The 10807-nt window shown below is 39.0% G+C and overlaps 1 protein-coding gene across 1 annotated transcript in view; it reads right to left on the reverse strand.

Annotated features, from left to right (window-relative positions):
• b3galt1b (UDP-Gal:betaGlcNAc beta 1,3-galactosyltransferase, polypeptide 1b) overlaps positions 1 to 9965 on the reverse strand; it is a 54389-nt gene extending 44424 nt beyond the window's left edge. The window contains exon 1 of the mRNA XM_061724479.1: positions 9912 to 9965. The gene's annotated coding sequence lies outside the window, so the exon portion shown is untranslated. The remainder of the gene's footprint in view (positions 1 to 9911) is intronic.
• Positions 9966 to 10807: the final 842 nt, after the last annotated feature.

Raw genomic sequence — 10807 nt, forward strand, 5'->3', positions numbered from 1 at the left:
TCCTTGGCAGGTTGTGCTCTGTGTGCTTGTGGGCAGCTTTGTTGAGTCTACTTGTCAAGTTGCCACGCTGAGACTGTGATGACGCAGCTACCAATATGCAAAAAACCAAGGCTGCAGCTGCTTTTTGGAAAGCAATGCATGTTTTTAGGACATAATTGCACTTGAGTTAAGGTCAAAAACTGTTTACTGTCAGAGCTTAAAGGGCCCCACAATCTACGATTGAACTTCATGACTGATACACCATTTACTTTGATACAAACTTAATAATTGTTCTTTTTTTTCATTTATCGTCTGTTTTGTGCACTAGATCCTGCTACAGTTCGTATTGTTAAGAGTCAGTCTGAATTTCGTAATTTGGCTTGAGACAAACTGCCAGTCAGTCAAGTAAAAAACATTTCATAACCATTTTACATCTGGCTCGTACACAGTTGAAGTGTCTGTGATTTTTGCAGTTGAGGTTTAAACACTTCACAGATGGCTTGGCTTGAATTTATCCAAGCGCTAGGGAAACAAAAGCAGGTAAACATTACAATATATTTATGCAGAACCTAAAATGTGCACATTATATGTGAAACACAAGCTGAAAGCACCGCACTGAGGAAAGCTGGCAGAACTTGCCGTATGTGTAAATATGCAAATTGATGGTTTTATCAGTATCACTTCTCTGTCATTTGGGCACAGATTTCACTATCAAATCAAGTTGTAATGTATTCTTGTGGCGTTTCGGCTGCAGCTATTCATTTAAAAATCCCCTTGAAAGGGTTTGCACATTGCTGATTTCCTCTGCATATTTACAGCTTTATTATAAAAAAGAAGTTAGCGTGGCTGTTCTCCGCAAAATCAACTCCCAAAACTTTCATGAGTCTCAAATATTGATTTCTGTGTCACTGAGTAATTTCTTTTATTCAACATTATAAACATACACAAAGGCCACATTAACATATACAGGCCACTTACTGCACTTAGCAGTCACTCAAAGGGAACTCTCTCACTGACGGCAGCTGATTGTGGGCTTGGTTTCTAAGGGTCCTAACTGGTGGATATTTCCTATCACATGCCAGAATAGCGGCTTCGGTTGGCAACAGACAAGTAATGTACTTGATAATTCAGCATAATGTTTAAAGTAGCGCAAGATAACATGGCCTTACAGCTCTTATCGTAGACTTATATGGATCAACAGCTTTGATGTCCATTGACTTTGAACGGGGTGACATCAAGTGTTGCCAAGCTGCTAAGGTACTTCCATTATAAGTTGATAAAAGTTCAATTTTATGGGCTTTAATGCCTCATAGAGCCAATCAAAATGCAGCTATGAAGCCTGAAGCCTTTTTACAGTCTATGGTAGCAGCGTAGGCTAAGCACGGCCCCTACACCGTTGCTGGTGTTTATTCTACTGTGTTGTTTTTTTGAGTCACTCTGTAATTACGCCACTAAGCTCTAGCATGTGTATGCTTTTTTTTTTTTTTCCAGCACCGGAGCTCCATGTTTAGAGCTTAGACGTATCAACAGACCAAATAAAGTACATTTTACACGTGTTTGAGTTAAAAAGTTTGAGCATCCGTCATTTTCTCAGACATTGCAGCAAACTATCGTGTAACCAACTTGAAAACGACGCAGAGGAAATAGTGGCGGGAAAATTCAACAAAAGTAAGACAAATCAACCAATCACGTTATTTGGTTCCGCGTTAACGCCATCAAGCGCCAACCATCTAACTTCGGGGTTCCAGTTGCTGGCTGCAAAGGTGAATCAATTGGTACTGATTCTAATGTTAAAATGTCCTCAATCGATTGACTTCAGACCCATGAAAACTCTGAGGCTCTGAGGAGGTGAAATGTTTTGTACCATGCCAGGAGAAATTATATTAGGCATTAAATGTATTTCTAATATGACTGATTGCTTTTCGACATAGCCAATGGCTAGCCATCCGAAACTGTCATGCTACAGCGCTTAACAAAGCAATCAGCTGTTTGTATTAACCCAGCATTTGCCGTTTTTAATTTCACTGCAGAGAACAAGTTTTTAATGAATGAATCCATTCATTCATTCCAGCTCGATACCAAACTTTGCGGCACACGTCTGTTTAGGGAATTCTCTGTAAAGAATGGGGCTGAAACTTCACTGTGTTGTTGCCAGCTCATGTAGATCTGAGAACACAAGCAACAGATTAAAGTGTATTAAAATTTCCCTTTTGTATGAAGTGCAATCAAAACCTAGAATTAATGGAGTAATAAATTAGAAAGTAATATCCCATTACCACATGCATGTAAACAGAGAATACAAAATCATTCTGGCAAATAAACCATTGCCACGGATTCATTCATTGGTTTGGGTATTACCGCGATGAGTGACCGGGGCGCGAACTGCACATCTGTGAGCACAATCTGCAGTCCTCTTGGAGGCAAATCTAAGAATGCACAGCCCTTTCAGTTATCATAAACAGTGAAGAGTTCGTTTTGTTTGTCGAGGGGGAAAAAAAATATCCATTTGGGCTTAGTTTTTGCATTGACCCATTTCTTTCCCCTAGAAAGCAATTTGTTACCACAGTACAAGTCAGTTTTTTATGTATTCAGAGCTGTCGAAGCATGAGTACAATAAATCAGATTAACACCGGGTTCAGAGACCGTTAGAGACAGGAAGTTGCTCATCAGACTGAAACGGACCTTCTTAGTCAAAGCATTTTATGCTGAGGGATTACAACACGGCTCAGTTACGGTAGGTTATGGGGAATATTTTACTGAGCGACCTCTAAATGATTTCTTCATTTCATGAATTGAATGAAAATAGAAACAAACAGAATGGATGAAAGAAACTGAATGCAGGAACATGCAGTAGTAATACCAGCTTGATTAGTGTTAAAGTGAATGCTGGAATTTTCTTTATATTATACAGTAGCAGAAAAGCTGCAACTCATGCTGTCAGCTTACATTATTAGAATGTTTAAACGGTCAACACTCGCTTTTCCCAAGCAACTAAACCCTTTATTTAACAATTTGGACAAATATGCTACAAGACAGAAATTGTTAAATCTGTATATGAAACTTCTCTGGTTCCTAGAAAGTCATAGCGCATGAAGAACTTGTCAGCGGCCCCTTTGTCTCGCTGATAAAACTGCTCTGGTCTGTTGGACGCCAGGGAAATCAAGTCACACAGCAACGGGCTCCACTTCAGTCTCATTCCTCTAATAAGGTAGAGGGAAGCCAGTCATGAGCTGGACTTTCTACTCGCTACCTATCAGTAAAATCCATTTCTTCAGTATCACCACATGTCACAAAAGAAAGAGATGGAACACTGATGGAAGATGACTCCAGGTTATATTTCACTTGGTTATTTAAACTAACTTTTGTTCAGACTTAATTTTGCTGTCAAACTTTTTTAGGTCTCAGGAGGACCACATTCATTTGCAGCACAAAAACAACAAATAATCAACGGAAAGCACATGAATTTGCTTCCCAAACTGTGATGTTTTAATACATTTTCATAAGTGAGACAGATCTCATTAATGAGATGAAACAAACAAACATTAAAAAAAAAATACTGATTGCTCTGGTTTCAATAACAAATGTCAAAAAAGAAAAGTAATTTACAGATGCCTCCAAGAGGATCAGAATGATTAAAGATAAAAAACAAACTTGGATGAAGACAAACACCAAAAAGAGACTGAAAGGCAGGGAAACTCTAAATGATAGAGGCTGAAAATTTCAATAAAGACAATGTGATTATAGCGAGGAAATGCAAATTATCACTGCTTCATGAAAACACTAAGCTTCTAAATTAAGATCTAAAACATGCAGCCAGTTACATCAGTGTCAGAATAGAGGATGACTTATCCATACTGTTATATGGGCGAAAATACCGCAGAATTTAATTAAAAACAACTGTATGCTTTAATGTGTGAAATATCATAATTTCAGGATAAAGATAAGCATGAATTCTTACAAATTTAGAAAAGATCAGATCAAGCTAATAAACAGCTCCATCTGAGCAAATAGAAATAGATAACTGTCATTATGATGGTAAATATGTACTTTGTGGTAACACATATTCTTGGTTCTCGCTGTTTTCTCTAAACCGTACTCATCCGTGCCTCCGCTGTCATGGTGCCAAAGAGAACTGCAGTAATGAAGGAAGTGAAGGTCACTGTCACCGAGATTGTTTTTCTTGGCTTGTTGCAATATCTCATTTCTGTACTGCAGGAAACTATGGAAACCACATCACAAACTGCAGCTGTGTTCTGGCAGTATTAAAAAGAAAAGAAAAAAACAGACTGATTTTTTTTTTTCAATCTAAATTCTTTAATCTTTGTAGTTTGTTTAGAAATGTCCCATTGTCAGGCTTTGTGTCAGAACTCTCCCTTATGAAGTCTGCAGAAGACAAACGTTGCCGTTATGAGATTTGATTTATTTATTTACCCTAAAGTGTGGTTTAATTTCCACGGCAATTACTGTGAAATCTGTTTGACTGGGTTGTGACAATAAGAAATGGGATGGAGGTTTTGATTGCTGTGGTTCTTTAGAAAAGAGGCTATGCTTGTTAGCAGCTATTAATTCCACCTAATGGATAAAAAAACACCAGATAGATAGATTCAAACTTCAAACTTCAACTTCAAACTTCATGCATTATAATGTTGTTATGCTTCATCAGAGGTGTTGAACTTCTAAAGTCACCATCTCTTTGTTCTTGGTGACATTTAAGACCAAATGATTCCTGCAGGACCAGTCCACATAGCAGCCCAGCAGCTGCTTGCACTCTGACTCCTGCTCTGCTCTGATACACCCACCGCTCGGTCACCAGGGAACCTCTGCAGCTGAGTCACAGTTGCACTGAAAATCTGAGGAGTACAGTGTAAACAAGGCGCTCCGGTTTTACTGACCGCAGCATCAGAGCTCTCCATCCACTACTGAGCTCCACCTGACAGACAGTCGACAATCTACGAGGCTGAAGGAATGCTGACACCCATCGCAAGCAGCTGCACGCTCAAGAGGAGAGGTAGGACGGGAATGATGTCACAGAATAATTAAAAAACCATAACCACTGTCAGCAAATTCCATCCAAGCGAGAGTGTTCATGCTAAAGCAGACAGAGAACAGCATCATCCACTTGAGGCTTGCAGGCAAAATGAAAAGGGTCAAAAGTATGATTTATCTGTTTAGAAAGATTTTATTTAATATATATACAAAATTAAAAACAGACCATTTACTGCCTGTCTGTGTCGTCCAGCATGCCGTTTAAGTTGGCTGTAGGGCCACAAATCAGCAGAGCCTCATCTGTCTCTCATTATTTTTTCATTACTCTTGGGAGATTTTGCAAGTCAGAGGTGATAATGAAGACTAAGACAGGAAATAAGGAAAAGAGTGGGAAGTACGCGAACCTTGACCCAGCTCGAAGTCAGAATAAGGTAAACTGAAGGCTTTTCTGTATCTAGAGAAAAAAAAGAACTGCCCTGAAATGGACTCAAATTCACATCTCTAATTTCAGATCCCACACACTGTCCCAGGATCTCCTTTCAACCATCATATTCCACTGATCTACCCTCAGAGTGGTCAGAATCTTTACCACTGCCTTACACCTGACCTGACACTAAACTACTTGTACTGACATTTACTTCTGCGTGTTTCTCGGAGAATCACCAGACTCTGCTTCAGCAGGCCTGTCTCACCATCTGATAATCAATAAAACATGCAGCTCACAACATTGATAACTGATAATTTTGCCCTTACACATGTCTATTAAAGGCCAGCAGTGTTTTTTATTCCTTTACACTGACGAGCAAAGTTGGAAAAGGTGGAACGTATCAAAAATGTGGCATCACTAATGAGATATTTATAGATATCGATCAAGTCTGAGTACATCCATTGCTCTTTATAAAATGTATTGTTATTAATAATTAATCTTTACAACGAAGTCTTTATTTTCCAAAACTGTTCATCTCTTTTATTAGTCTTTACAGTTTTATCTTTGTTTCACAGTCACTAATTATATTCTACGCCATAATGGCAGCAAAACTAATCATCACCAACCAAAATCCTAGAACCAAACTAAACCACTCTCAGAAGATCATATTTCTCAATTCATGCAGTGCTTTATACACTGCAAAACAGACTCTCTAAAAATTGGCTTAATATTCCTTAAACCTAATCAAAATTGTCTTATTCTAAACAAAAATATATTTGCCATGGGAATTTTAAAACTAGCAAAATAATCTTAAATAGTCTTCCAAAAGTTTTTTTTTTTACTTTCTTAGAAATAGGTTTTTGCAGTGTATGGATTTGATTTTTTTTATGCGAAAAGCTTCTTTGAAGCCTTGATACATACGCTCCACTGCCACACTTAATCACAGAGTCCAGCACCATTACAGTCTGGCCGATGCTGTTACGGCCGCGTGAATCACAACGGCCATGTGCAAATACAGCCGAGTGCAGCTGCGGAGAAATAACCTCACAGGCCAGTGATTATGTACATCTGTTCAGCCGCTTGATAAATATATATATATATATATATATATATATATATATATATATATATATATATATATATATATATATATATATATATATATATATATATATATATATATATATGAGGATGTGAATACCTTTGGTTGCGAGGATGTGCTTAAATTGTAATTCAGTATCAGAAACAGAGAAAAATGTGATTTAAGTGACTTTAAATGTGACAGGACTGCTGATGCCAGATGGGCTGGTTTGAGTATTTCAAAAGACTGATCTTTAACGTCTTTGTTCTTTCAATATAAATGAATAAACTTCACCAAATGATGCGTCGCTGGGTGAAGATGTCTGGTTGATGCCAAGCTGGTTCCAGCTGATAGGGATTCAACAACTACTCAAAATACTTATTAAGATATACCAAAGAGCATCTCTGAATGCACACTGTTTTGTACTTTAAAGACAATGGAGCGCACCAACCGAGATTAGAAACTGCTGTTTTTTGATAACGCTTGTACCTCATTGTAACATACAGAGGGATGGGTCAAAGTTTGGTCTAAACATGGATCTCTCTGGCCTTATATCAATAATTCTGTAAGTTACAGTGTCTTAGAGATACTTTCAGAATAAAGGCATATGTTAACATCCATCTGATGTACTCTTTGGCTTTTTTGGTTCGTTTTGTGATCACAGCGTCCAAACGTCCTCCACAACCACACTGAATCCAACAGGGGACCTTTTTATTATACAGTATAAGAACCACATCATGGAAGTCCTGATCCTAAAATCTGAGACGTGTTTTTACACCCCAGGAAAGCAGTTACCCAGCTCAGCTTTAATAACAAACTAATACTTATACTCATTAGTCTCACAGGAAATTCACAAAAACATATAAAGTGTTAAAATGTGCAGCACTTGCATGTCATTTAAACAAAACAGTCACATTTCTGGAGTCACGAGCCACACAGCTGCTTTGAAAGAGCTGTGCTCAGTCGCGGTGTGTGTTGGTAAGGCTTGGAAAAAAAGGTATACAAAAGAATGAAGTTTGATTTATATAAATATTTATAGTAATATGTAACCTTAACTGCAGCTAATGGAACTCTCATGCAGCTGTGTATTGTAAAACTGCATAGCAGAAAATATAGTTGTTGCCCCCCGACGCTTTAGTAAATCTCAAATAGGTCAGGAGACGTTATATATTTCTCGTTAAAGAATGTGTAAGGAGAAGGGGTTGGCAGAAATACAATGAGAATATAAGCTGTGCAGATGTCAGCCCATGGATAGCAAACCCAGCCCAATGCAGGCTGTTCTGGACAGGTTAAGCGCTGCGCTATTGTCTTGACTTCATACAGTCGTAATTATTGCCCTTTATGAACACGATTCACTGCCATCATGGCAAGTAAAACATGTTTTACACAGAACTGCTGTCAAAAACATCTGATTTTAAATGCAGATAGGTTGTACATGCCAGGGAATGAATACATTAAAATGACATCCTTTAAAATGCTGAGCTTTATAGAAATAACAAATACCGCACAGCTCACCTTGTGAGAAGGTGCCCGGCGTACAGTGATTACAGCCCGTTTAAGTCTTGGCCTGTGGCCCTTGGCTGCATACCATTTCCTTTCTCTCTCTCAGCTCCCATTTCCTGTCTGGCTGCTGTCAATAAAAGCTGCTAGAGCCACAAAATTAATTAAAAATAAATACAGCTATCATATTAAAGTAAGGTAATGGAAACAACTTTGAACTGTCCGTTACATCAATAAATCTCCTTCTGGCTTTTCTCATTAAGGGTCACCCCAGCTGATCGTCTATATTCATCTTATCCGGTCTCCTGCATCCTCATATCCTCTTTCACCACATCTACACATCTTCTGTTTGATCTTAACCTTTTATTTTTGTCTCACAGCTCCATCTCCAGCATCCTTCCAATGCATTCACTTCCCCTCCCCATCATGTGCCTCTTTTACTTTATACCAAAGATGTTAAGCAAAAATATCTTAAGCAATATTTGTTCAAAACAGATACCTTGCAACACATGCAGATTGTAATCCCGCCGCGACACGGGAGGCATCACTGACTAAGCAAAGATATAGTTCTTTATACTGGGGATTACGGTTTTAGACTCCCCAGACTTTACCTTGCACAAAAGTGATTAGTGAGAGCAGTCACCGTAAACACACACAGACACAGACAGCCACAGATAATCGGCAGCAAACATACACAAAAAAGATGCTTCCAGTTGAGCTGGGAATCTGATAAAGGATGGTAACGGCATACTGGCAGGTGGACACCTAACGAAAACCTTCACATGGCTCAATCAGAAACGGGTGTTACATCCAGATAATTAATGATCTGAAATGAAAAAGCAATGGCAGCAACACATGCAGCACCCCTGGAGAGCTTGATCTTTCAGAGCCATTCTGATGATGTCATTAACGTGTTTTCACTCAGAATAAAATACTATTAAAGGGTGTAATCTCACATTATCAAAGGTGTAAGAAAGTTATGCAGCAAAACGAATCATTTATACAACAAGAAACACTTGTGGTAGATGCTAATTGCTGTGCTGTTAAAAACATCAAAATAGTTGCAAACCTCATTGTTGCATCCTGTAAATGAATGCAGCTTCATCTTTAACTGAAACTGACCATCATTGTGTATCAATTATTATATGCACATTTGTTTCCTCTATTCCTTGCTACTCTAAAAATGTTTAAAACCGCAGAGGCAATCAACTACAGGGGAGGTCAGGCTCCCTTGCAGATGAGTACAGAACAGTGATACATACTTTTTTTTAGAAGGAAGAGAAAAGAAAGTTACCAGTTTACGCATCTTGGTGATCCACAAAAAATGATATTGGTACGACTTTAATCCACGAGAGCAACGATGAAATCAATTGCATTAACATGGCTGCATACTGGGCCAAAGTTTGAGGGTTAACCCAGTGCACCTCCTGTCCTCGTCGTCCAGCTGGGCGGTCGACGCATTTCTGCAGGACGGAGATCAGCGCACGCTCAGCGGGCATTGCGCCTAAAGGCTGATTTATGGTTCCGCGTTACACCAACGCAGACCCTACGCCGTAGGTTACGCGGCGACGCCGTACCCTACGGCGTAACCCTTACGGCGTAGGCTCTGCGTCGATTTAACGCAGAACCATAATTCAGGTTTAAGTAGCTGCATCTCTCAACACCCAGGCGGGTTATAACACTATCACACACTTTCCCAGAGATCAAAGCCTCTCAGAAGACACCCGAAAACCCCTCCAGATCAGCACTCCCGAAACCAGGAAGGACATATGGTGTGAGGGTGGGATGCATCACCCACGCTGCAGAAATTTTTAAAAAGTAGAGCCATCCGTGCGCCACTGAATTCCAGCACATGAGAGACGCTCAGTCCCGTAAAGCGCACGCAGCTATCCCGTGGAGATAGAAAAAAAAAAGGATAACTGTCATTGTCACACCTACCTCACTCGGGGTCTCCATCCCACTCACACTTCTGCTTTCCTCCAGCATCCCAGAGCATCGCTGGACGAGTCGGAGGGGGAGAAAGGCGACGGTGATGCAATGAGGCTGACGCAGCGCCCGGAGAGGAGGATCCCGCCAATCAGCGCCTAATCCGAGGAATTTCTCACCAATCCCATAAAAACGGGGAAAGTGAGGGCTGCGCTCGGACAGCACTGTAGTAGCAAGGTAGATTGACGCTGTGGGAGAATTTATAGTCAACTCGTGCAAAGTGTTTCCAGTTCACATGTTTGCCCTGCAGCAGGGGAGCTGAGTGATCAATTAAATTGTCGGGTTCATACTGAAAAAAATCAATCTAAGCGCATGTGAATATAACATATTTAAATCTGTGATATTAACAATTAAAAATGAAGTTTGTTGCTTTACAGGAATACATCTAGTTTTGAACTTAATCTGCATTTGTTCAAAAAACAAGACATTGTGCATTTTGTTTCCTTAACAAGCAGTATTTATGTAATCCCAGGCAATCTTTTCATTTACACACAAACAACAAGCAATGATCTTGTTGTATTTACTTTTCCTTTAACGATTTTAATCTATTGGGCAGATTGACCAACGTTTAGATGAAACATGCTTTATTAGTTTAAGTAGAACACCACAGTAAAAAAACATCTTGCTTGATCTACTTTAAAAAAATTAAGGCAACTTTTTCGCATGAGATTTTTATGTAGATCAAGAAAGACTAGTCTTTGTATAAACTACATAATTTTTAGTATGTACAAAATTCATTTGCAAGTAAAGTCAACTTAATTTTGATAAATAAAGTAAACTTAACACAATTACGTTGACCTTACTTGCAAAATGTATGATTTACATACAAAAAATTAAGTAGTTTATAC

Source organism: Cololabis saira, chromosome 6 (genome assembly GCF_033807715.1).
Source record: "Cololabis saira isolate AMF1-May2022 chromosome 6, fColSai1.1, whole genome shotgun sequence".
Taxonomy (NCBI): domain Eukaryota; kingdom Metazoa; phylum Chordata; class Actinopteri; order Beloniformes; family Belonidae; genus Cololabis; species Cololabis saira.